The sequence below is a fragment of the Mesocricetus auratus genome, unplaced genomic scaffold, assembly GCF_017639785.1.
Source record: "Mesocricetus auratus isolate SY011 unplaced genomic scaffold, BCM_Maur_2.0 Super-Scaffold_100003, whole genome shotgun sequence".
Taxonomy (NCBI): domain Eukaryota; kingdom Metazoa; phylum Chordata; class Mammalia; order Rodentia; family Cricetidae; genus Mesocricetus; species Mesocricetus auratus.
The window spans coordinates 114,950,244-114,974,519 of NW_024429188.1; the positions used below are offsets into that span (position 1 = coordinate 114,950,244).

Below are 24,276 nucleotides of genomic sequence, written 5' to 3' on the forward strand. Positions count from 1 at the left end.
TGGTGAAGCTAGGACCTCATTGAACACTGTCCTGTTTGGTTGGACTCTTGAATCTAGGCTAACCTGTGGTAGGCCTTTCCCTATAATACTGAACTCTTTCTTTCTGCCTGTCTGTAGGTCCCTTGACACATACATTTACTGATCAGATGTGGTTGGTAGGACTGTTGTCATTACAGTGCTTAAATGTTCGTCATTCATGGGGTCCGGGTGGGGAGTTGCACTCCATTATATTGACAGTATTTAACCTTTCTACTTTCTAGTGCTGAAAAGAAAATGCTGGTCTCATTGTCTGGTCAGGTGTAGTCATCATCCATTGTAAGATGGCATAAAAAGCTTCTGATGAGATGGAGTCTCTCAGAGCAAGGCACAGTCTGCAAAATAACTGTTTTGCGCAATAGAGCATAACTTAGGTCAGGGCTCAGCTTGATTTCCACAGTATCTTAACAATATCTCACTTTTCACTTGAGGTTGAGTCCAAGTTCCTGCCAATGCTTGCCTGGAAGAATTAACCAAAGAGATCACAGGGGATTTGCTGGTCTCCTATGAAATAAAATGCTATGAGATACCAAGCAACTGACTATTCAGATTTATTAGCAGAATTTGGCTGATTTTAGCTTTTTGACATTTTTCCCCTTTTGCTCTGTAGTCCAGTGTGAAAGAGATTCTCCAGGGCAAATTGTCAATGGAAGGAATTTAGAACAACCATTTGTCATCTGTACATGGTTGAGGAGAAGGCAATAAAAGAATAACTACCATTTCCTAAAAATCTATTGAGGAAGCCTATTGATTATTTTCCACATATGTTTCACCTTTATCAAAGAAGAATTGCATATATATATATATATATTAAAATGATTTTCCTGTCTTGTTTTCTTAGCATTCACTGTGCAATGTGCCTCTTTAGAGTCAGTGTGACATTTAATGTTTTCCTCATACATTTGCTCTTGTCCCTACTAGAAAACCACTTGAATTTCTATCACTTCTGTGAGCTGTGAGCTAGATTGCTTCAAGACCTTTGAGTAGAACAGACAAACCCAAATGTACAAATAATTGTTGGCTGTTTTTAGCCTGTTGTGCCTTCTCTCCTACACTGTAGTACCCCTGTATCCCACTGTCTCCCATATAGAATTGGAGATGTTATGGTTTTTCTTTCTTGATTCTAGACTTTGGAGTAAACAAGGTACCTGAAGCTACATGTCAGTCTTTAAAGTAGAGAGGTGTTTTTTCTTTTAAACCTACGTAGGCACCTGCTTTCTATTATATATATATATATATATATATATATATATATATATATACATATATATATATAATACCTATCTTGTTTTGATGCGTTGTTTTAAATTATTAATGACATCTTTATTCATAAGCTCATCATATTCAGTGCCAGAGAAGGGTAAGCATATTATGGCTGCTGCTGCTGCTGGTGTGTGTGTGTGTGTGTGTGTGTGTGTGTGTGTGTGTGTGTGTGTGTTTTCATGGAGTTTCCTTCTTTTCCTGTTGATGGGCAAAGATTTGTTTACTTTCCTTTTTATTTGCTTCACTTTAGCACAGTGAGCATCATTAAGTAACAACACATGGCTACACTCTGCCACATTTTGGTTTCTCAATGCTCATGGGAGAAGCAGAATCCTACCTAGAGCAGAACCATTTTCTCTAAGCTTGGAACATGTGGAGAGTCTAGAATCACATGTTGTAATTTTGTTTCATAGTTGGAAAATTTCCTCAAGGCTCCTTGCCTCATTAAAGCAATGGTGTTTTCCTCTTGAAAAAAAATAGGTCTAAGATTACCTCTGTTTCATTTAGTTTCCTTGGCTTTGCCTTTCATTCTTTATCCCATGTAGTACTGAGCAAGCTTGCTACTTGCAATTTTCAAATAACTCTTTTTATTTTTTAGATTGTAATATATACATCATTTAGCACTCCCCTTTCTTTTCTCCAAACCCTCCCTTTCAAATTTTTGGCCTCTTTTTTCTTTAACTGTTACATTTTTGTAACACTGTATGGAATTGTATGTTTTCTAGTTTCTTTTTTTCTTTGTGTTGCTGAGATAAACACCATGACCAAAAGTAACTTGAGGAAGATTAAGAGTTTATTTCATCTTTTGCTTCCAGGTACCAATTCATTATTGAAGCACATCAGGGCAACAACTCCAGCAGGAACAGCAGGAAATATGGAAGAAAACTACTTTCTGACTTTCTCACTGATTCATGTGTAGTTTGCTTTCTTGTATTCTCCAGGCCTACCTGTGTAGGGATGATGCTGTCCAAAGAGGGTTGGTCCATGATGTATCAATTGCCAACAAGAAAATATCCCAATTGTGGGTCTTTGTGTTAATTGCCATCTACTGCAAACAGTGGCTTCACTGAGAAGGGTAGTAATGCAGTGATCTATGACTGTATCAATATGTCATTTTATTACTGCTTCTTTAGCAGAATAATAACAGTATGTTTTCCCCTAGGTAGGCTCATGACTTATCTAGTCTTATTCTCTTGGCCACTTTAGCAGTGTCTGGTATGGGTTCCATCTCATAGAGTGGGCCTTAAATCCAATTAGAAATTGGTCGGTTACTTTAATAACATTTGCATCCCAATTGTACAGTATATCTTACAGGCAGATTGCTGTTGTAGGTTGCAGGTTTTGTAACTGGGTGATGTTGATGATTGCCTTTATTTTCCAGTAACAAATGTAGTACCTGCCAGTACCATAAATGTTTATCAGTAGGGATGAAGCTTCTGATTGGGCACCAGATTGATTTCTCTGTGTTTGATGACGTAAGTAAATGTCATTCCCAGTAATAGGACTTTAAGATTATGGAGAGTAACCAATAGCCTTCACTTGGTATATCAACCATACTCTAGAGCAGGCCTCATTTCCAGGAATAGTTGTCCAACACAAAGCAAACTCAATATCTGCCCCAGCGCATTTTTCTATCTTATTGTTTTCTTTTAGGGGGGTTGGATTTTTTTTGAGAAAGAAAGGAGAGAGAGGGAGATCATGAAGTTAGGTGTGTAGGGGTATGTGTTGGATGTGTAATCGGCAATGGTGGTACATGCCTTTAATCCCAGCACTTGGGAAGCAGAGACAGAAGGGTGTCTGTGAGTTTGAGGCCAGCCTGGTTTACAGAGTGAGTTCTAAGACGGGCTCCCAAGATACAGAGAAACCCTGTCTCAAAAAACCAAAAAAAAAGTAAGAAAATGCCTCAAAGATATGACATGCCAATCTGATCTAGGCAGTTTTTCAGGTGATATTCCCCTTTCCTGGGTTATGTAGTTTGTGTTAAGTTGACAATAAAAACAAATCTATATATTAGAACTCATTTGGAACACTAGAGCTGATTAGGAAGTTCCTGGTCAAGACTCTAACATGAGAACTTTGAGAGCTGTTACATACATGATTTATTCAGTAGATTGGAAGCAATGTTGACAGGAAACAAGTAGAGATGATCCTGGAAGAGTAGAAATGAAAGAGAAAAGTAGTAAGACTGAAAGAGTGCTCCTAATCCCAAAGTAAACTATGAGCTAAAGTTAGAACATTCAATATGGCTTGAAGCCAGAGATCTGCATCAGTGTGGGATGTATGTGATCTGTCTCTATCTTAGGGAATAGAGAAAGTGTGCTTTTGAATATAGGATTGAGAAAAGAACACTGTTAGATTGGATTTTATTATTGTCTTGAAATGTGTGACAAAGTATGAACACCTTACTTCTAATTCAGATATAACTGACCAATTTAGTTTATTGAGATTTCACATTTCACTGAATGAGTAGCCATAATCAGATGCTAACTAGGCTTATATGAGCAAAGTTCAAGTCATTTAGAAATATGTTTCGCATGAAAACAGCTATTTGTTGGTTACACTGTACTGTAGTCCCAGCAGTCATTGTTCTCACCTTCACTAGACCCAATATTCCACATGGGTATGGTGCAATGATTATAACGCAAGCATGATTAGATTTATATGCTAGTCTACATGGAAGTCTTAATTCATTCCTCCAACCTTGAGCAGAGAAACTCTCTAAGGGACAGAAAGTCTTGGGAGAGGATATCAATGGACATGTATCCTATTGTGAGAAAGCAGCTCTCAACTACTTTTGTTCATAGGACTTGAAAAAATGTTTACTAGTATGTAATGTGACTTTTCAAAAATGTCTTTCTGACCAATTTATATACAGTCATCTATATATACACTGTTTTTATGAGTGCTGTTTTTGAGATTATGATTCTAGAAATAAAAGTCCCACTTTTCTCAAGTGTTGGATGACAATTTAGTTCCTCTAATAAAAAAGAATAAAAAGTACATGGTTTTGTCTCCATGGTGAATCTTAAGCATTGGCAAGAAATTCATGGCCAGCTCTGCTACTATCTTGTTTGCTATACCACATCTTCTCTGGAATATAAAAATATAGAGTAGTTTAAATTATGTTGTCACTGTAATAGTACAAATAATGCTTTAAAGTAAAAATTTAACAGCAAAAACAACTATCAAATCATTTCTCTCCCCCAGTCCTGTTCTTGTTTAATAATTAGGTTTTTTTAATGTTGATATAGAATCTTACTCAGTAGCCCAGGAAGGCCTCTAATTTCACTGTCCCTATGTCAGCTCCATTAAAGATGGGATTACAGGAGTTTGCATGCATAAGCAATCAGCACACATTTCTCTCTCCCAGTCTTGTCCTTTTTTAATAATTAGTTTAAAAAAACTTATGATACAGAATCTTAACTTTTTTTTTAATACAAAGATTCAATATGAGTTATCCAGTTATCTTTTTAAAAGAACAACCTTAAGTCCAACTGTCCAGGCAGTGAGATGTCTCTGTCAATTCTAGAGTTTATATATTATCCTTCTGTGGTCTTTGATAGAGTTGAAGACATATAGTTATGGTTACAGTTTTCCTTATTAAGGATTAAAGATAAGTTATATATAAGACTTTAGACTCACTAAGATAGGATGGATGATATTTTATTTAAATCTTGCTAAATGTTAATGCACTAAATATTGTATTTATAATTCTTGCTTAATAACTGCCTTGTTATATATTTTATTATGTTAAAGTTAAAACCTTTCTTTGTATTTAGACAGAAAAGAGGAGATGATGGGGGAAGTCCTTCTGTGTATGTGTTTGTCTTATTGGTTAATAAAGTACTCTTGGAAAATAGAGAAGCAAGATAGGTGGGACTAGGTGTTGAGGATGATTCTGGAAAAGAGAGGCACAGTCACCATGTAGGATGCCAGAGGAGTAAAAAGTCTAGGCCCTTTCTCCAGTAAGAGAATACCATGTGGAAATAGTCACATTAGCAGTTATGGGTTAATAATTAAGTCAGAGATAGCCAACAAGAAACCACAGAAAATGGCCAACAGCCTCATAACTAATATAGCATCCTGCACGTTCATTTGGGACTGACACAGCAAAAGGGACTAGGCTGTCGGGAAGGATCTCGTTACAATCAAGTGTTCATAGGTTGGTGGGTTAATATCAGGGTCTTCAATTTATTCCATTGGTCTACCTGTCTACTTTTCTTTTGCCAATACCAAGCTGTATTCATTAGTATAGCTCTATAGTAGAGCTTAAAGTCAGGGATGGTGATGCCTCCTGAAGTTCCTTTATTGGACACGGTTATTTGGGCTATCCTGGGTCTTTTGTTTTTCCATATAAGGATGAGAATTGTCCTTTCAAGGTTTGTGAAGAATTGTGCTGGAATTTTGATAGGAATTGCTTGAAACCGTAGCTTGCTTTTGGCAAGATTGCCATTTTTACTATGTTGATCCTAACTATCCAAGAGCATGGGAGTTTGTTTCATTTTTTGATATCTTCCTTAATTTATTTCTTTAATGACTTTAAGTTCTTGTCATACAGGTCTTTCACCTGTTTGGTGAGAGTTACCCCCAAGATTTTTTTATTTTGATTTTTAAATTTAAATTTAAATTAGAAACAAGGTTGCTTCACATGTCAATCCCAGGTCCCTCTCCCTTTCCCTCCTCTGCTCCCACGCCCTCCCACCAACCCCCCCAATATCCCCTCATTTCCCCAGGAAGGGTGAGGCCCTCCATGGGGATCTCCAGAGTCTGTCATTTTATCCACGGCAGGGCCTAGACCCTCCCCTTAGTGTCCACGCTGAGAGAGCATCTCTCATTGTTGGATGGGAGCCCAAAGTCCATTTGTATACGTGGGAAAATTACTGATCTACTACCCAAGGCCCAACAGAATGCTTAGGCCTCCTCACTGACACCCACATTCAGGGAGTCTATATCAGTCCCATGCTGGATTCCCAGACATTAGTCTAGGATTCAAGAGCTAACCATTGTCAGGTCAGCTGTTTCTAGGGGTTAAACCAGACCAGTCTTAATCCCTTTGCTCATCGGTCCTCCCTCTCTGTCACTGGATTCCAGGAGTCCAGCTCAGTGTTTAGCTGTGGGAGTCTGCCTCTGTTTCCATCAGCCATTGAATGAAGGTTCTGTATCTCAGACTCTCTGGCCATGGGATTGTAGGCTGGCACTCACCAGATCTATGTCTAAAATCCATATATGAGAGAGTACATACCATGTTTGTCTTTTTGTGACTGGGTTACCTCACTCAGGATGGTTTCTTCTAGTGGCATCCGTTTGCCTTTAAATTTCAAGATTCCATTGCTTTTTTCCACTGAATAGCACTCCATTGTGTAAATGTACCACATTTTCTCTATCCACTCTTCAGTTGAGGCCATCTGGACCTGGGCTTTTTTTGGTTGGGAGACTTTTGATGACTGCTTCTATTTCCATAGGGGTTATAGGTCTATTTAAATTGCTTATCTGTTCTTGATTTAATTTTGGCAAGTGATAGCTATCCAGAAAATTGTCCATTTCCTTTAAATTTTAGAATTTTGTGGAGTACAGGTTTTCAAAATATGACCTGATGATTCTCTGAATTTCCTTAGAGTCTGTTGTTATATCCCCCTTTTCATTTCTGATTTTGTTAATTTTCATATTTTTATTCTGCCGTTTGGTGAGTTTGGATATCGGTTTGTCAATCTTGTTGATTTCCTCAAAGAACCAATTCTTGGTTACATTGATTATTTGTATCATTTTCCTAGTTTCTACTTTATTGAGTTCATCCCTCAATTTGATTATTTCCTGGTGTCTCCTCCTCTGGGGTGAGTTTGCTTCTTTTTGTTCTGGGGCTTTCAGTTGTGCTGTTAATTCTATAGTGTGACTATTCTCCAGTTCTTCATGTGGGCACTTAGTGCTATGAACTTTCCTCTTAGCACTGCTTACAAAGTGTCCCATGAGTTTGGGTATGTTGTGTCTTCATTCTCATTGAATTCTAGGAAGTCTTTAATTTCTTTTATTATTTCTTCCTTGACTCAGGAGTGGTAAAAATGCGCATTATTCAATTGCCATGAGTTTGTAGGGGTTCTGCAATACGTGTTGTTGTTGAATTCTAACTTTAAAGCACGGTGGCCTGATAGGATACATGGTGTTTGTCACGACCACCTCGACCAGCAAGGAAGATGAGACTCAGGAATCCTTCTCACAAGCAGTTTATTCAGGACCTTGAACAAATCTTCTGACCCCAGGGAGTGCCCGCCCACAGCTTAAAAAGGCCCTTGGGCGGCCAACCCCGGTAAGCCATGTGGCGACAGCAGATAGGTCCACATACGAGGAAGCAAGCCTGATATCCAGCCTTGACCAAATAAGGAGTTGTTTATCACAGAGAGCACTTGCTATCGGGCTAGCAGAGGCGGAAGCCAGCACCATCTTAAGGGTGCAGCACTTCGCAGCTCTCTACAGGTGTTATTCCATTTTTTTGTAACAGTTGATGTTGCCAAGTATGTGATCGATTTTTGAGAAGCTTCCATATGGCTCTTAGAAGAAGGTACATTCTTTTGTGCTTGATTGGAACGTTCTATAGATGTCTGTGAAACCCAATTGGGTCATAACTTCTATTAGTTCCTTGGTTTCTTTGTTAATTTTTTTCTGTTGTCCTGTCTAGTGGTGAGAGTGGGTTGTTGAAGTCTCCCACTATAAGTGTATGAGGTTTTATGTGTGGTTTGAGTTTTAGTAATGTTTCTTTTACAGATATGCATGCCTTTGTGTTTGGAGCATAGATGTTCAGAATTGAGACTTCATCACAGTGGATTTCTTCTGTGAAGAATGTGCAATGACCTCCTTCTTCTCTTTTGATTGATTTCATTTTAAAGTCTAGTTTGTTAGATATTAGGATTGCTACCCCTGCTTGTTTCTTGGGTCCATTTGATTGGAAAATCTTTTTCCCAACCCTTAACTCTGAGTTAACATCTATCTTTGAAGCTGAGGTGTGTTTATTGTATGCAGCAAAAGGATGGATTCTGTCTTCAAATCCATTCTGTTAGCCTGTGCCTTTTTATGGGTGCGTTAAGACCATTAATATTGAGGGATATTGATGACCTTGGATTGCTCATTATTGTTTGTTTTGGAATGGTTGTTGTTTTTGGAATTGTATGTGGATTTCCTCTCCTTTTCTCTTTTGGCTGTTGGTGAAGTGAGATTATCTATTGCCTATGTTTTTCTGCTTGTAGTTAAATTCCTTGGGTTGTAGTTTTCCTTCCAAAACTTTCTGTAGGACTAGGTTAGTGGATATGTATTGTTTAAATCTGGTTTTGTCATGGAATATCTTTTTTCTCCATCTATAGATTTACTGGGTATAGTAGTCTAGCTGGCATCCATCATCTCTTAGTGTTGATAGAATATGTATCCAGGACCTTTTGGCTTTCAGAGTTTCCATGGAGAAGCCAGGTGTAATTCTGATAGGTTTGCCTTTATATGTTATTTGACCTTTTTCCTTAGCTGCTCAAAGTATTCTTTCTTTATTCTGTATGCTTGGGGTCTTGATTATTATGTGGCAAGGTGACATTTTTATGGTCCACTCTATTTGGTGTTCTGTAAGCCTATTTTACCTTCATTGGCATGTCTTTCTTTAGGTTGGGAAAATTTTTTCTATCATTTTGTTGAATATGTTTTCTGACCCTTTGTGTTGGGTTTCTTCACCTTCTGCTATACCTATTATTCTTAGGTTTGGTCTTTTCTTGGTGTCCCATATTTCCTGGATATTTTGTGTTAGGGATTTTTTGGACTTAAGATTTTCTTTTGTTGATGAATCTATTTCTCATAGTGTGTCTTCAATACCTGAGATTCTCTCTTCCATCTCTTGTATTCTGTTGGCTATGATTTCATCTATAGTACCTGACTTTTTCCCCAGTTTTTCTGTTTCCAGCATTCTTTCAGGCTGTGCTTTTTTTATTGTCTGCATGTCAGCTTTCAACCCTTGCACTGTTTTAATTGTTTCCTGTAATTTTTGCTTCGTGTTTTCATCCCCTTCTTGGCATTTGTTGGATATTTTGGTTTGTTTTTCTTCCATTTCTTTAAGGGATTTTCTCATATCCTCTTTGAGGACCTCTATCATTTTCATGAAGTTGTTTTTAAGGTCATTCCCTTCTGCTTCATCTGCATTGGTTTGTTCAGGTTTTCCTGGTGTAGAATGTCTAGACTCTGGTAGTGTCATATTTGTTTTTCTGTTGCTGAGTGTGTTCTTATATTGCCTCTTTCCCATCACATCTTCCAGTGTGCGTAGCAAGAGCCTCTTCCTCTCCTGGTGGGTAGGCAACCAGGGTTCACTTTCGGTGGGAGCTAGCAAATCCAATACTCTCAGGCCTCTGCTCTCTGTCCTTTGCCCTCTGTCCTGAGTGTGGGCAGGGGTGGACTGGCTCTCTCTATAGGCTCCTGGTCTCGTGGTAGTCCGTCCAGGGGCGAGTCGACCTGACTGTGGTCCCCAGGCCAGGAGATCTGAGAGAGAGCTAGCAGGAGGAATTCGGGTCTAAGATGGGGACCTGTAGCTCACCTCTGCCCTCTGCCCTGAGTGTGGATGGAAGTGGACCATTGGACTTGTTTTGCCAGTATTTTATTGAGTATTTTTACATAAATGTTCATGAGGAAGATTGGTCTATAGTTCCTTATCTTAGTTGTATCTTTGTGTGGTTTGGGTACCAAGGTAATTGTAGCCTTGTAAAAAGAGTTTGGCAATGACTCTTCTGCTTCTATTGCGTGGAACAATTTGAAGAGTATTGGTATTAGCTCTTCTTTGAATTTCTGATAGAATTCTGCACTGAAATCATCTGACCCTGGCCTTTTCTGTTGAAAGGCTTTTGATGAATGCTTCTATTTCATTAGGGGTTGTAAAGGGAAGCCTTTTCCTTGAGAGAAGCCTTCCCGCCAGCCTGGTTCCAGTGCCACATCAGTCCCAAATAAACACACAGGAGGCTGTAATAATTATGAAGCTGTTGGCCTTGCTTGTTTCTTACTGGCTAGCTCTGACTTAAGTAATTACCCCATAATTGTTAATCTAAGTATTTCTCTTACCGGACAGGTTTCCGGGCTTCCTAGTCCATGGCGTTACATCTTGACTCTCTGTGTTTCTCCTTCCCAGAGTCCTCCTGGACTCCTAGTCCCACCTATCTTGGTTCCCTATTGGCCAACAGTGCTTTATCGACATATACACAGGACTTCCCCAACATCTCCTCTTTTCTGTTTAAACAAAAAGAAAGGTCTTAACTTTAACATAGTCAAATTATATATAACAGAACAGTTATCAAGTAAGAACACAGTTACAATATTTTTTCTATCAACATTCAGCAAGATTAAAGAAAATATCATCTATCCCATCCTTGTGAGTCCAAAGTTCTGTATGTAGCTTATCTTTTATCATAACTAAGGAAAACTATAACTATCTGCCTTCAACTCTATCAAAGACCACAGAAGTATAATATATAAACACTAGAATTGACAGAGACATCTTGCTACCTGAACAGTCACCCAAAGTTCCTCTGTAATGTTGGGGCATCCATCTTCAGCCCATAGGCCACAATGTGTCTGGAACACTTCTCAGCAAAGCAGGAAATTTCAAACTGTCCATCTGCATTGGCAGTCTGTCAGTCATTTCTCTGTGTCCTGCAGAAATTTCTCTGTGTCCTGCAGAAAGTCTCCTATACTCTTCCATGAAGCAGGAACCCTGAAGGACTATTTGAGTTCAGCAGTCACTTTCCTGTGGGTCCTGCATGTCTAGTTTATACAACAACAGTCAAGCAGTCCAGGCAAGAGCATTTGACTTCACCTGATTTGACTGGAGGCATCTGAACTGCCCTACATCATCAACTCCACCTGATAAGCACTATCCTGAAACTGGCTTGAAACTACATCACTCTACACAACTCCGGACCAAGGAACTGAAAGAGCACATCTTGTACAATCTGACCAGAGAGCTTCAATCAACACTAGAACCCCAGTCAGGAACTTCAATCAAGCATCTCCTGCCATACAGAGACTGTCTGATCTACTGAGATTTTGTTACACTAACATTTTTCTTCTCACAGGTCCCCATGAGATTATCATCATCCCATCTCAGCAGGAAGTAGTTTTGAGAATTCCATGCCCGCTCTCCCTACTATTGATATTATAGGATAGTTTACACCTGTTAGTGTTAGTTTTCAATTATTTTAGAGTTGAGATTGGAAGGAGGTGTTCAGATTTGGGTGTTTCTTTCAGATAAGTTTAGGTTTAGATGGGATAGATGTTTGATACATTTTGTTCATTGACACAAGTTAGTTGTTTTAAGTTTAAATATCCTGTTTAGACTAAAAGGGGAATTGTAGGAGGAAAACAATGCCGCCATTAACCATGTGACTTACTAGACGCGCATACAGATGAGGTAATAAAAGAGTGGTTTACTACACCACTAACCACACCCACTTTAGGCATGACTAAAGACGTATATGGATGGACGTAAAGACGTATATGTACGTAGGCGTGAACTACATCATTAGCCAGGCCCACTTTTGGGCATGGCTAGGGGGCATTACGGAGGAAGGTATAAAAGATTGAACAACAGAAGTCTTGCTCTCATTTTCCGGCTTTCGGCATCCAGTTCGGCAGTGGAAAACTACTCGGCTCATCTGGGTTACTTGTTTGGTCTCTTGTGAGTAATTTCTACAATAAATACTTAGTTTTACTTTCAGTAAGTGTGCCGTTTATCGTTACAGCATCAAGGGGTTATAGGTCTATTTACATTACGGATCTGTTCTTGATTTAATTTTGGTAAGTTATATTTATCCAGAAAATTGTCCATTTCATTTAAATTTTTTAATTTTGTGGAGTACAGGTTTTCAAAGTATGACCTGAAGATTCTTTGGATTTCCTCAGTGTTCGTTATTATGTCCCCTTTTAATTCCTGAGGCATGTTCTGTCTCTGCCTTTCGGTTAGTTTGGATAAAGGTTTGTCTGTTTTATTGATTTTCTGTAAGAACCAACTCTTTGTTTCATTGATTGTTTGTATTGTTTTCTTTGTTTCTACTTTATTGATTTCAGCTCTCAATTTGATTATTTCCTGGTGTCACCTCCTCCTGAATGAGTTTGCTCTTTTTTTCTAGAGCTTTTATTTGTGCTGTTAATTCTATAGTGTGTCTATTCTCCAGTTTCTTCATGTGGGCACTTAGTGCTATGAACTTTCCTCTTTGCACTGTTTTCAAAGTGTCCCATAGGTTTGGGTATATTGTGCCTTCATTTTCATTGAATTCTAGGAAGTCTTTGATTTCTGTATTTATTTCTTCCTTTACCAAGTAGTGATACAGTTGAGCATTCTTCAATTTTCATGATTTTGTGGGTTTCTGCAAATTGTATGATTGTTGAATTCTAATTTTAAGGCATGGTAGTCAGATAAGATACAGGGAGTTATTCCATTTTTTTAATCTGTTGAGGTTTGCTTTATTGACCAGTATGTGGTTGATTTTAGAGAAGGTTCCGTGTGACGCTGAGAAGAAAGTATATTCTTTTGTGTTTGAATGGAATGTTCTATAGAGGTCTGTTGAATCCAATTTGGTCATAACATTTGTTAGTTTCTTTATTTCTTTGTTAATGTTAAGTCACTGCATGTTTATTTGGGAGCTGGCTGGTGGGACAGAAAAGTCAGCCTGCCATTTATATTTGAATGCCTACTTGTGGGATATGCATGCCTAGTGTCTGTGGAGGATAGAATAAGTTACTGAGACCCTGGAACTAGAGTTACAGGCAGTTGTGAGCTACCACATGGGTTCTAGGTACTAAATTGGGTCTTTTGCAAGAGCAAACTGCCCTTAATCGCTAAGCCATCTAGTCAGCCTCTGTTTTAAAACATGTATGTAAAATATGTATGTATTTTAGACTGGACATCTCTATGTATCCTTTGCTCTCCTGGGTCTTGCTATGTAGACCAGACTGGCTTTCAAATCACAAAACTCACTTGCCTCTGCCTCCCAAGTCCCATGATAGTGAGTTCTTTACCACTCTAGTTGGTGGTGTGAATCTGAGAGCAGGGCCAAAAATATATGCATACTTAAAGTCTTTATTCTGAACATTGAACCATTTATACCCTGAATGTTAAGAAGAGTAATCTGAGTAAAGTGTCCAATCACAAGGACAAGCTACAAGTGGCAAAAACATGTTTTTCCATACAGGTATATAAACAAATTACAATAGCCAGTTGTAATGAGTAATCTAAAATTGAACCCTATCTGGTCCAACTGGGAGAGGCTGGAAAGCATATTCCAAGAACAATCCACATTATGGAGTAACAGAAATGACAAGACTCATGTCTTGTTTACTTGCCATTTTCTTACCAGCTCTTAGAAATCTCCTCACACAGGTTCATTCAAGGACCATGTTCTGACAGTGTGTCCTAAGAACAATGGTGACAAGCAAAATAATTATCAGGCTAGCTGCACGATATCATGGAGTCATGGGAGTCCACTGCTCCTTATTCAGACTTGGAATTTCTGTTTTCCCATGTCTTCCCTATAACTTCTGTGGCAGCTGATGTTTCTGAGTTTCAAGTTTTCTTAAGACTCACTGGGAAATAGTTTATTTTTCATTAGGATTTCTTTCTGTGGATACTTATTCTATAACTTCTTTTACTTTCTTAAATCAATGCCTTTCCTTCAAATCATTCTCATCTTCCAATTCTTCTGTCTTAGTTTCTCAGTCTATGTGGACTTGTATTCCACCCTTACAATTATATGACAATCTTCAATACAAGTTAAATTACAATTTTATCATAACATCTTTAGTGATAATGATTCACATGATGTCAATCTAAGATTTTAAAGCAGAAACTGAACTATGGAAAAAATTTAAAACAGAAACTGAATTATGGAAAAAATTTTAAAAATTTACCTCATATTGAACTGAATACTACTCTCTTATTTATCCACTGAGCTTCTAAAATCTTGGCTAAATGAACATAAGTTTTGGAGTTATAGGTCAATATGTAATGACTTTTATTATGTCATAATTTTTGTGTGTGTGTGTGCGTGCATGTGTGTGTGTGTTCTGTATTTTCATTTATTCCTCTCCTTCTCTTCCCTCTCTTGTGCCCCCTCTTGCCTTCAGGTGATTCCTAATCTTCCCCAACTTAGTCCACCATTCTACCTTCTTATTACATGTATTCCAATATGCTTTCTATTTATTACCTTCCTTAAGATATCTTCGTCCTCTCTCATGAACCTATTTATAGTTTCATGACTTATAAACAGTTATATTCATGTCTACATAATACACATATAAATATATAAAAAATTTATATTTATTTATGTTTTTGTCTTTGTGGATCTGGCTCATTTCACTTATCCTAATGATTTCCTGTTTCATCCATCCATTTTCTGTAAATGTCTTAGTTTTATTATTTGTGGCTGAAAATATTCAATTATGTATATGCACCACATTTTCTTTTATTAGATTTTAAACTTTTGACAGTTTTTTATGTCTATAGAGTAATATTGTGAATATGTATCAATAAACAAGGATGTATAGGTTTCTATGTATATGTTGATTAAGAGTCCTTCAGGTTGTATACTTAAATTTTATGTTGTAAGAATGATATAATGTACAGAGGCCACATAGCTTTGAGAAATGGGAGCTAGATTATATCTTCAGCTAACATCAGAATTTGACAGAGTAACTTACATGGTTATAGTTTTGCATGTATGTAAAATGCAAGAGTTATAGGATCATGAAAGCTTGTATCAAGATTCTAGAACGCCATTGGAGCTAGGCTGTGTGTGTCTGGGTTAAATTTCCTTCAAGAATGCCTTATGGGGCTATTGTATGTAGCTATAAAGGTGAAACCTAAGTTGCAGTGAGTACCATGGTTTGTGAAAGATACAAGAAGATTGGATATATGCTAAAAAAAGATGCAAGAATGAAATGTAACTGGCCCATAAAAGAAGCTACATGACAAGAGCCCCACATGATATACAGCTGTGGGATTTCGTGTTTGTCCAAATGGATTTCTCAGTTTCAGGAGGTCCCATGTATTAATTGTTGACCTCAGTGTTTGTGCTACTGGTGTTATGTTCAGGAAGTGATCTCCTATACCAATTCATTCAAGGGTACCAAGAGGTTCAGTGTGGCTGGATTTATGTTGAGGTCTTTGATCCATTTAGACTTAAGTTTTGTGCATGGCGATAGACATGGATCTATCTGCAGTCTTCTACAAACCAGCACCCAGTTATGCCAGCACCATTTGTTGAAGATGCTTTCTTTATTCCATTGTATATTTTTAGCTTCTTTGCCAAAGATCAGATGTTCATACGTGTGTGGGTCAATATCGGGGTGTTCACTTAGATTCCATTGGTCTACCTATTTTGGTGCCAATACCAAGCTGTTTTCAGGACTATAGCTCTATAATAGAGCTTGAAGTCAGGGATGGTGATGCCTCCAGACGTTGCTTTGTTGAAAAGGGTTTTTTTTTTGGTTATCCTGGGTCTTTTGTTTTTCCATATAAACCTATGAATACTGTTCCACTGTATCCACTGTATTCATTACAGCATTATTTGTAATATACAAAATCTGGAAGCAACCTAGATGCCCCTCAACTGAAGTGTGGATAGAGAAAATGTGGTGCATTTACACAATGGAGTGCTATTCAGCAGAAAAAAGCAATGGAATCTTGAAATTTTCAGGCAAATGGATGCCACTAGAAGAAACCATCCTGAGTGAGGTAACCCAGTCACAAAAAGACAAACATGGTATGTACTCACTCATATATGGATCTTAGACATAGATCAGGGGAGTGCCAGCCTACAACCCCACTGCCAGAGAGTCTGGGAAAGAGAACCTTCAATCAGTGACTGATGGAATTAGAGGCAGACACCCATAGCTAAACATTGAGCTGAACTGAAACCCAGTGACAGAGAGGGAAGACTGATGAGCAAAGGAGTCAAGACTTGACTTTTTAACCCACAGAAACAGCTGATCTGAACAAGGGGCGGCTCTTGAACCCCAGACAGATAGCTGGAAGTCCAGCATGGGACTGATACAGACTCCCTGAATGTGGGTGTCAGTGAGGAGGCCTAGGCAATCTATGGGGCCTTGGGTAGAAGATCAGTATTTACCCTTGGCATACAAATGGACTTTGGGTGCCCATCCCACAATAAGGGATGCTCTTTCAGCCTGGACACATGGGAAAGGGCCTAGGCCCTGCCCTGAGTGAAATGACAGACTCTGGAGATCCCCATGGAGGGCCTCACCCTCCCTGGGAATGAAGTTGGGATTGGGGGATGGAAAGGAGTTGGGGAGGTTGGTGGGAGGGCATGGGAGGAAGGGAGGGAGAGGGATCTGGGATAGACATGTGAAGCAACCTGGTTTCTAATTTAAATTAAAAAAGATTGTGAGAATTTTTTAAGATAAAGCTTCACTATGTCTGGTCTCGAATTTATGAATACCAGGTTGGAGTTGAACTCACCCACAGAGATTCACTTGCCTTTGCTTCCCAAGTGCTATAAATTAAGACATATGTCACCACACCTGGTCCAATTTTGGGGGTTCTTAATGATGAATCAAGTACATTTTGTAGTATGAGATGGTCATGAACCTTTGTGGTCCAGGAGTTGGAAGGTTATGTTTAAAAGTGCTGTGTGGCATCAAGCTGACAAGGAGTGGATGAACGTGCCATACTTAAGCTTCATTATTAATGTTATTGGATTTTGGAAATTCCTATTTGATACACAATTGGGCATGTATATGAGGGTGTTTCCAAAGAGGGTGAACTGAGGAAGGAAGACCTACCTGAATATGTGTGGCATCATTACATGGGCTAGTGTTCCAGACTGAATACAAAGGAAAAAAGAGGAAGCCAGCTAAGCACCAGAAGAATTCATCAGTTTCTGCTTCTTGACTTCAGATACAATGTGACAGGCACCATATCTTCATTCATCCCTTGACTTTCCTGCCATGATAGCATGTATCCTCTCAAACTATAAGACCAAATACTTCCTTCTTTAAGTTGCCTTTTTGTAAGGCAGTTTTTTATAGTGATAAGAAAAGTAAATAATACAAAAAGGATAAGTCACAGGTATTATTTGGGTGTTGATGCCTGCAGTTTGTGGTAACATCAATATTGTTCAAGTTTCTTTATTTTTTATTCTTCTGTGAATATGAAAGAATAGCTTCTAAGCTTCCTGGGGCTGAGATCATACAATTAGGTGTGGTCAATGAATTATGAGGACAAGGATATTCCACATTTAGGCTAAAATTGAGTTGTGAAAATGTGTGAATGACACAGGCTCTCTTACTGTAGCCAGAACAACTAGCAACAATGCCAATGGTGGCATATCCTTCAGGCTGGAGTTTTATGACATTACTTATATGGACTTACTTGCAATGAATGTATAATAAATTAAGTAAACCACTGTTGTGATAAGGCACTGGGGTTACAAAGTTAATATTTCAATTGATCCACAGTTAAAGGCATTTCTACAATTATCAGTTTTGTTGTTTTAAGTTGGACTTAATTTCATGGAAGTTGAAAAGACTAAGGTAAACTAAAAAATCAGTATTCACTTTGGTATTTATGAATAGCTAGCAAGTAACGTCTATATAGAATATATGTGATAAAATTACAAACAAAGCAATCAACATTAATTCTATTCTTCCCCCAAATAGTAATTTATGATATTTTTGAAAAATTGACATGATCAAGTTCAATAGCAAAGAAAGAAACAAAATCAACCACAGTTGCTGCTTACAGCTCAAGAACTTATTTTCAACAGACTTTCGTGTCTGCAGCTCATTTCTCTGATTTAGAACATGAATTGTATTTCAGGTGAAAAGCCTGGATTTTGGAGGTTTATTTATTTCTACAAGGGAAAATCCAGAGCAAGCAAGTCCTGGGGTACAAACTGATGGTGATTGGAGCAGGTGGATTGGGCAAAATGTAGTGACAATCCAGCAGTTTGCACAGTCTGTGCATTTCTCTGGTGAGCCAATTGATGAGAAATTATTTTGAGGTATCAAGTAGACTGTAGTGCTTATCTACCGAGACAGGGAAGCAATGTATCAGGAACTCATCTGAGATGAAAGCTACAACAGGAACACTTTTCCAGGTTGCCAGGGGAGCTTGAAAATGGCTCTTTTCTAAGGAAAGAACCCCACAAGTATCTTTTAAAAGAAAAACAAAGGACCATTTTTTATTTAGAAATATAAAGTATGAGGTAGACAATCAGTACATATCATGGAGTAACATCAGAAAACAGGAAAGTAAAAAGGAACCATTGCTGGAGTGAGGGGTACAAGTGAGTTCACCACACACAGCAACTCCATACAACCTTGAGTCTCATCATTGATGTTATTGAGCTCTTTCACTCAACACAGGTGTATTTCTTTTCCTTGTGTATAAAATTCATCTTTGATACCCTGTCTGGTCTTGGTGGAAGTTTAAATAAACATAATCCCATAACTCTTGGAGAGTTTCTGTGCTTATTTTGTGTCAGCTGTCCTTGTTGGCAAATTAAATGTGTTTCCTACCAGCATCATACATATAGAAACTGAGACATTTACCTAGTTTTCTCTCTGTGGTGAATCATATTTATCAACGAGATAATTCTTGATTAGCTAGACTGTCAGTACTTTTCTCAACACCACCTGCTTTAATCACCACTACTTTGTACTTGCCATTCACTCCAGTAAAAATCTCAGATTCCACTGCTCCTAGTTTAGATTTACTGAGAACATGTGTAGTGAGAGATCTTACAAGGTATCTGCAAACTGGCAATAGATCTTGAGGGTGTATGTTCTTACTTTTCCTTCTCCTAGTGCATAATTGATATTTGCTATCTTTGTATATAGTTTTATATCAAGTCTAAATATTTTACTTTAGACTAAAAGGGTAATTGTAGTGAGAGATCTTACTATGTACAAGTGGCATTGACCAAGCCTGTTTGGGTGTGTGGTCACAGGTATGTACGTGAGTGTATGGGATTTTGGTCAGACTTGCTCTCTCTGGGTTCCAGTCAGGTCTCAGAGAGCAACTGAGACTGGTTGCTCAGAGCACTGACCCTGGGTTATTGGTTTCTCAAGTAAGTGATTTCTCCCCAATAAAATTAACCTGTCTCATTCCAATTCCATGTATCATAATTGTACTACCACAAACATGAACTGATAAAATTTGAGAGATCCCAGAATTGTCTCTTAGTAATTACTTTGGCAAATTATTAGATAGAAGCAACTTATGGGAGGAGGGATTTATTTTGTCTTATGGTTTGAGAGGACACAGTCCTTCTTGGAGTTGGGGGAGCAAGGTATGGAGGTATGTAGTTTTGCTATTGAACTTGGGGATAAAGCCTATTCCCCATATCATGCTTAGCCACCCATCTTCAATAAGCCAATCAATGGTGGGGAGCAGAAAAAGGAAATTTATTCAGTATAGCTACATGATGAAGATGGACAAAGAGATTCAGTGAACCCCCAAGTCCATCTTTTATGTTCTGAAGTAAGATTAAAGTTTAAATTAAAGGCTAGGAATATTCACATCTAGACAATCCACATCAAGGTGTGGTCCTACTACCATTGACTCATCATTGTCTGGGCTTCAATTTCATTCTATAAGGTTGTCTGACAAGTTGATGAAATGTGAGATATTTTTCAGGGAGTGCATGCCTTTTTCTTTTCTCAGCATGAGGTTCCTGGGATAGTCCACATTTCTTTGGAATCCATTTTCAGTAGTCTGATAGTCAGATTGAGAGACACAAGTGTTTCTTTAGACTATTTTCATTTCTGCCAGGATACTTGCAGCTTCATGGCACTGGGCAGCTCTATAATGATAAGACCTTGTAGCAGTATTTTATTCAAATCCAGGGGTTGAAGAAGTAGAATGCTCAAGATCATCTACACTTGTCATAACCCCAAAGTTCTATTCTAGTATACCTATTCTGTCACCTCGTCTCCATATCCAGAAAGTTCTATAGCTTCCAAAATAGTACTACTTGGGGAACAACCACATGAGCTTTTGAGGGATAATTTTTAATAGTGAAATTTTACTTTGATCTTCATTGTGTATTTACCAAATAACTTAAAATGTCATGATTATATACCTGTTGTGTACCTGTATAAAATTTCCCCAGTAAAAGGTTATGAGAAACAAAGCAAGCAATCCCAGACTAAGTTAACAACCTGGACAACTTCAGTATCTCAATTCCCAACCAGATTCAGATACTCAAAAGAACCTTTTGCAAAGTTAAAAATAAAATCAATAAAAAATAAAAATATCCATACAGAAAGAAAGGATAAGAATGTCTTAGCCTTGACTCTCCCAAGGAAATTCTCAGAACTGATTACTTACTCTATTTGAGGACTACAGAATTGATATTATACAATTGTAGAGAAAGACCATGACAGAAGAAACAAACAGCAAAATACTAAACAGGGGGTACATTGAAAAATACTAAGACAGCACTGAGTTTTGTTTTGAAGTAAATGAAGACTCTGTCTCATGCATTGTAACTGTGTGTGTTAATACACCACACTAAAATGGAATGGTTATGTCCAACTTAGATCAGGTGAATGAGCCTAAATAGAGGAAAGGTATTAGCCCTTAAACATTCATGACGATAAATAATTACATGAACCAGAATTTACAAACAGTAACTGGTATCTGGGGAGGCATGAACTGAGATTTGAGGGCATGAACATTTTTTAATGCCTTAGAAACATGGGTTTCTGCTTTAATCTTTTTAAAATTATTATTTTATATTTTTAAATTTAAATTAGAAACAAGGTTGCTTCACATGTCAATCCCAGGTCCCTCTCCCTTTCCCTCCCCTCTTCCCATGCCCTCCCACCAGCCCCCCCAATGCCCTCTCCTTTCCGCAGGGAGGGTGAGGCCCTCCATGGGGGTGTCCATAGTTTGTCATTTCATCCAGGGCAAGGCCTAGACCCTCCCCCAAGAGTCCAGGGTGAGAGTGCATCTCTCATTGTGGGATGGGCACCCAAAGTCCATTTGTATGCCAGGGATAAATACTGATCTACTACCCAAGGCCCCATAGATTGCCTAGGCCTCCTCACTGACACCCACATACAGGGGGTCTTGATCAGTGAGGGCATGGACATTTTAACTTCAGACAAAGAATGGAAGTTAAATAAGTAAATAGATAAAGTGCTACTTTATTAAAATACTCAGTTTATTTCACATGTATATTTTTGTCTCCCTAACATTTCCACATCTTTCCACCACTATTACTATGTCCTATCATAACATTCCATACATACTTAAAACCAAGTAAATGGTGGCGTTCCATCCTTGAAAACTAAACAGGCATTTTAGACAACACATTCTTGGCAATGGAACCTGGACAACATTTATCAAACAAAGTAGGGAAAGTTCTCACTTTGCATTATAAAAAGGACAGCCAGATATATCAACTGTTACAGAAATTAAGTAAGATGGAATATTTCAAACTGTTTAAACCATTTTCTTAGAGAGACTTCCTCCACTGCCAGAGATCCTGACTAGCCTCCTGGTCAGTCATCCGGAAGCAATTCTTCACATAATTAATGAACTTGGCTTCCATTTTGGGAAGAGAACCACCTTTTTCTATACTTGCTTGCAATTTTTGCCTTAATGTCTTCTACAGAACTAGGTCCTTTTGGAGTTTTAGGAGTTATTTTCCTGTTTTTTGAAGGACTCTTGACCTTTTGATCTTAGTGTTGACAGTTTAAGTTTTTTCCATTTTGGTTTGATTTTTGTGCACGTTTGGCTGGGGTATCTCGTACATATTTCTTCACTGTTTCTTCATCATCAAAGTCATCATCATCATTATCTTCATCATGTTCATCCTCATCCTCCTCTTCTTCATCGATTTTTACTTTTTTCTGTGGAACTTTGCTACCTCCTCCAGGAGCAGATCTCTTGCCAGACATACTTAAGAGTTTCATTTCCTCCTCATCTTAATCTTCTGACTCAGCATCTTCATCTACAGCTACTAAATGCTGTCCACCAATGTGCACAGGCCCTGAACCACACCTCAACCGGAAGACCACAGGTGGTGTAATTTCAAAGCCTCCAAGGGAAACTGTTGGTTGTACAGACATTTTCAAAGTTGCCAGTGTTACTTTAATTGTACTGCCTTCATAGTTCATTGCTTCGGCCTCTATGATGTGTAATTCATCTTTTGCCCCTACCCTTAAACTAACAGTTCTTAGTGACAACTGGTGTTCATTCTCATCATTATCCACTTAAAGTGCTAATGTTTGTCAGCTTTTAGCTCACAACCAAAAAGGTAGTTCTGTGACCTAAGAGGGCTCATGTCCATGTCCATCGAGTCTTCCATGAGGAAGAGGCACACACTTCGTGTGAGAGAAGTTGGATGGAATAAACTGCCTACTGCTCCTCAGAACAGACACGCTGGACGTAATCATGCCAGGTCTTGAGGGATAATTTATATTCAAAATATAACCCATCAGGGAGTCTTAATATAGAACATAAACTTTGTTGCAAGGTTTTATAGATTAGACTTTATGAGCTGCATGTCTAGCTTTGTTATTTAGTAATTTATATGTCCTTGGTGAAGTTAATTAACATTCTTATGCCTTGGTTTCCTCATCTGCAGCCCGAGGTCAATAATAGTTTCTTGTAGCATCAGAACAAATATTTAAGAACTGATATGAAGGACTTGGAATAGGATTTAGCAAACAGCAGTATTTGCAGTTAGAGAGAGTTAACAGGACTAATTCTTATATTGCTTTATTACTGTTCTTGGCATTGGAATGATTCATGTGAAATCTTTGCACATAGTGAACACCCAATGTCACCATTACTTGAAAATCATGCTTTTTGTACTTAGTTTTAAATACACATCCTTCATTTATAATTTCTCATAGAATGATGTAAGCATCACTTTGTTATTTATATATTTATTTACTTTGAAAACAGATTCTTCTCTTATACAATACATCCTAACCTTCCCTCCACTCTTCCCAACCTCCTCTCCTCTTCCCCAGACCTTCTCCCTCTCTATTTCACTTCAGAAAAGAGCAGGTCTTCAAAAGACAACAACCAAACACGATACAACAAGATAAAAGACAAGGCAAAAGCCCTTCTAGGGAGACTGGACAAGGCAACCCAATATGAAGAAAAGAGTCTCAAGAGTAGGCAAAAGAGTCAGAGACATCCTCACTTTCCATGTGAGGAGTCCCACAAGAACACCAAGTTATGCATATATGCCATAATATAACATATATGCAAAGGACCTGATGCAGACCCATGCAGGCCCTATGCTTGCTTTTTTAGCCTCTATGAGCCTATATGAGCCCTGTTTAGTTGATCTGGTAGTCCATGTTCTCCTAGTGTCCTCCATTCCCTCAGACTCCTACAGTCTTTCCTACCCCTCTTTCTTGGGGTTCTCAGAGCTCTTAGGGGAGGGACATTATTGGAGACCTCTAATTTAGACTCTCTTTCCAAATAATGTATGATTGTGAGTCTCTGCACACATTCCTATCTGCTTCCAGAGGAAGCCTCTCTGATGATGATTGGACAAGCAATGATCTCTGAGTATAGCAGAATATTATTAGAAATTATTTCTTTGATATTTTTGCTAGTCTTGTTTGGTTGTACCCTAGGTCTCTGGACTTCACTTTTAAGTGTTCTATAATGCAATAGGAATTAAGCATATATGTTTCCAAGGGTGTTTGCAAATACGGAATAAAGAAATCTAAAGTGACAGTAAAGTCTTAATTAAGAACTGAAGACAATGATCAACATTAGTGCTATATTTAAGTTTGGAGACAAATAAACCCACAGAGAAGCCATATTAGTAAGGATTGGCCTTACAAATGATATATGTATGTTTGAAATGCAGAGCCTTAAGCACTGACATGCTATTCATTTCAGGTAAGAGGAGATAAGGGGGGAAGTAACTCATTTAGGATAACACAATTAACAGGACTAGAATCTAGCTCTCTAGAATC

At 38.2% G+C, this 24,276-nt stretch overlaps 1 long non-coding RNA gene and 1 pseudogene across 3 annotated transcripts in view; one reads left to right on the forward strand and one right to left on the reverse strand.

Moving 5' to 3' along the window:
* The window catches only part of LOC121140043, a 174,968-nt gene that overhangs the window by 56,494 nt on the left and 94,198 nt on the right, over positions 1–24,276 (forward strand). The window lies entirely within an intron of this gene.
* Positions 21,536–22,640, reverse strand: LOC101828516 (annotated as a pseudogene).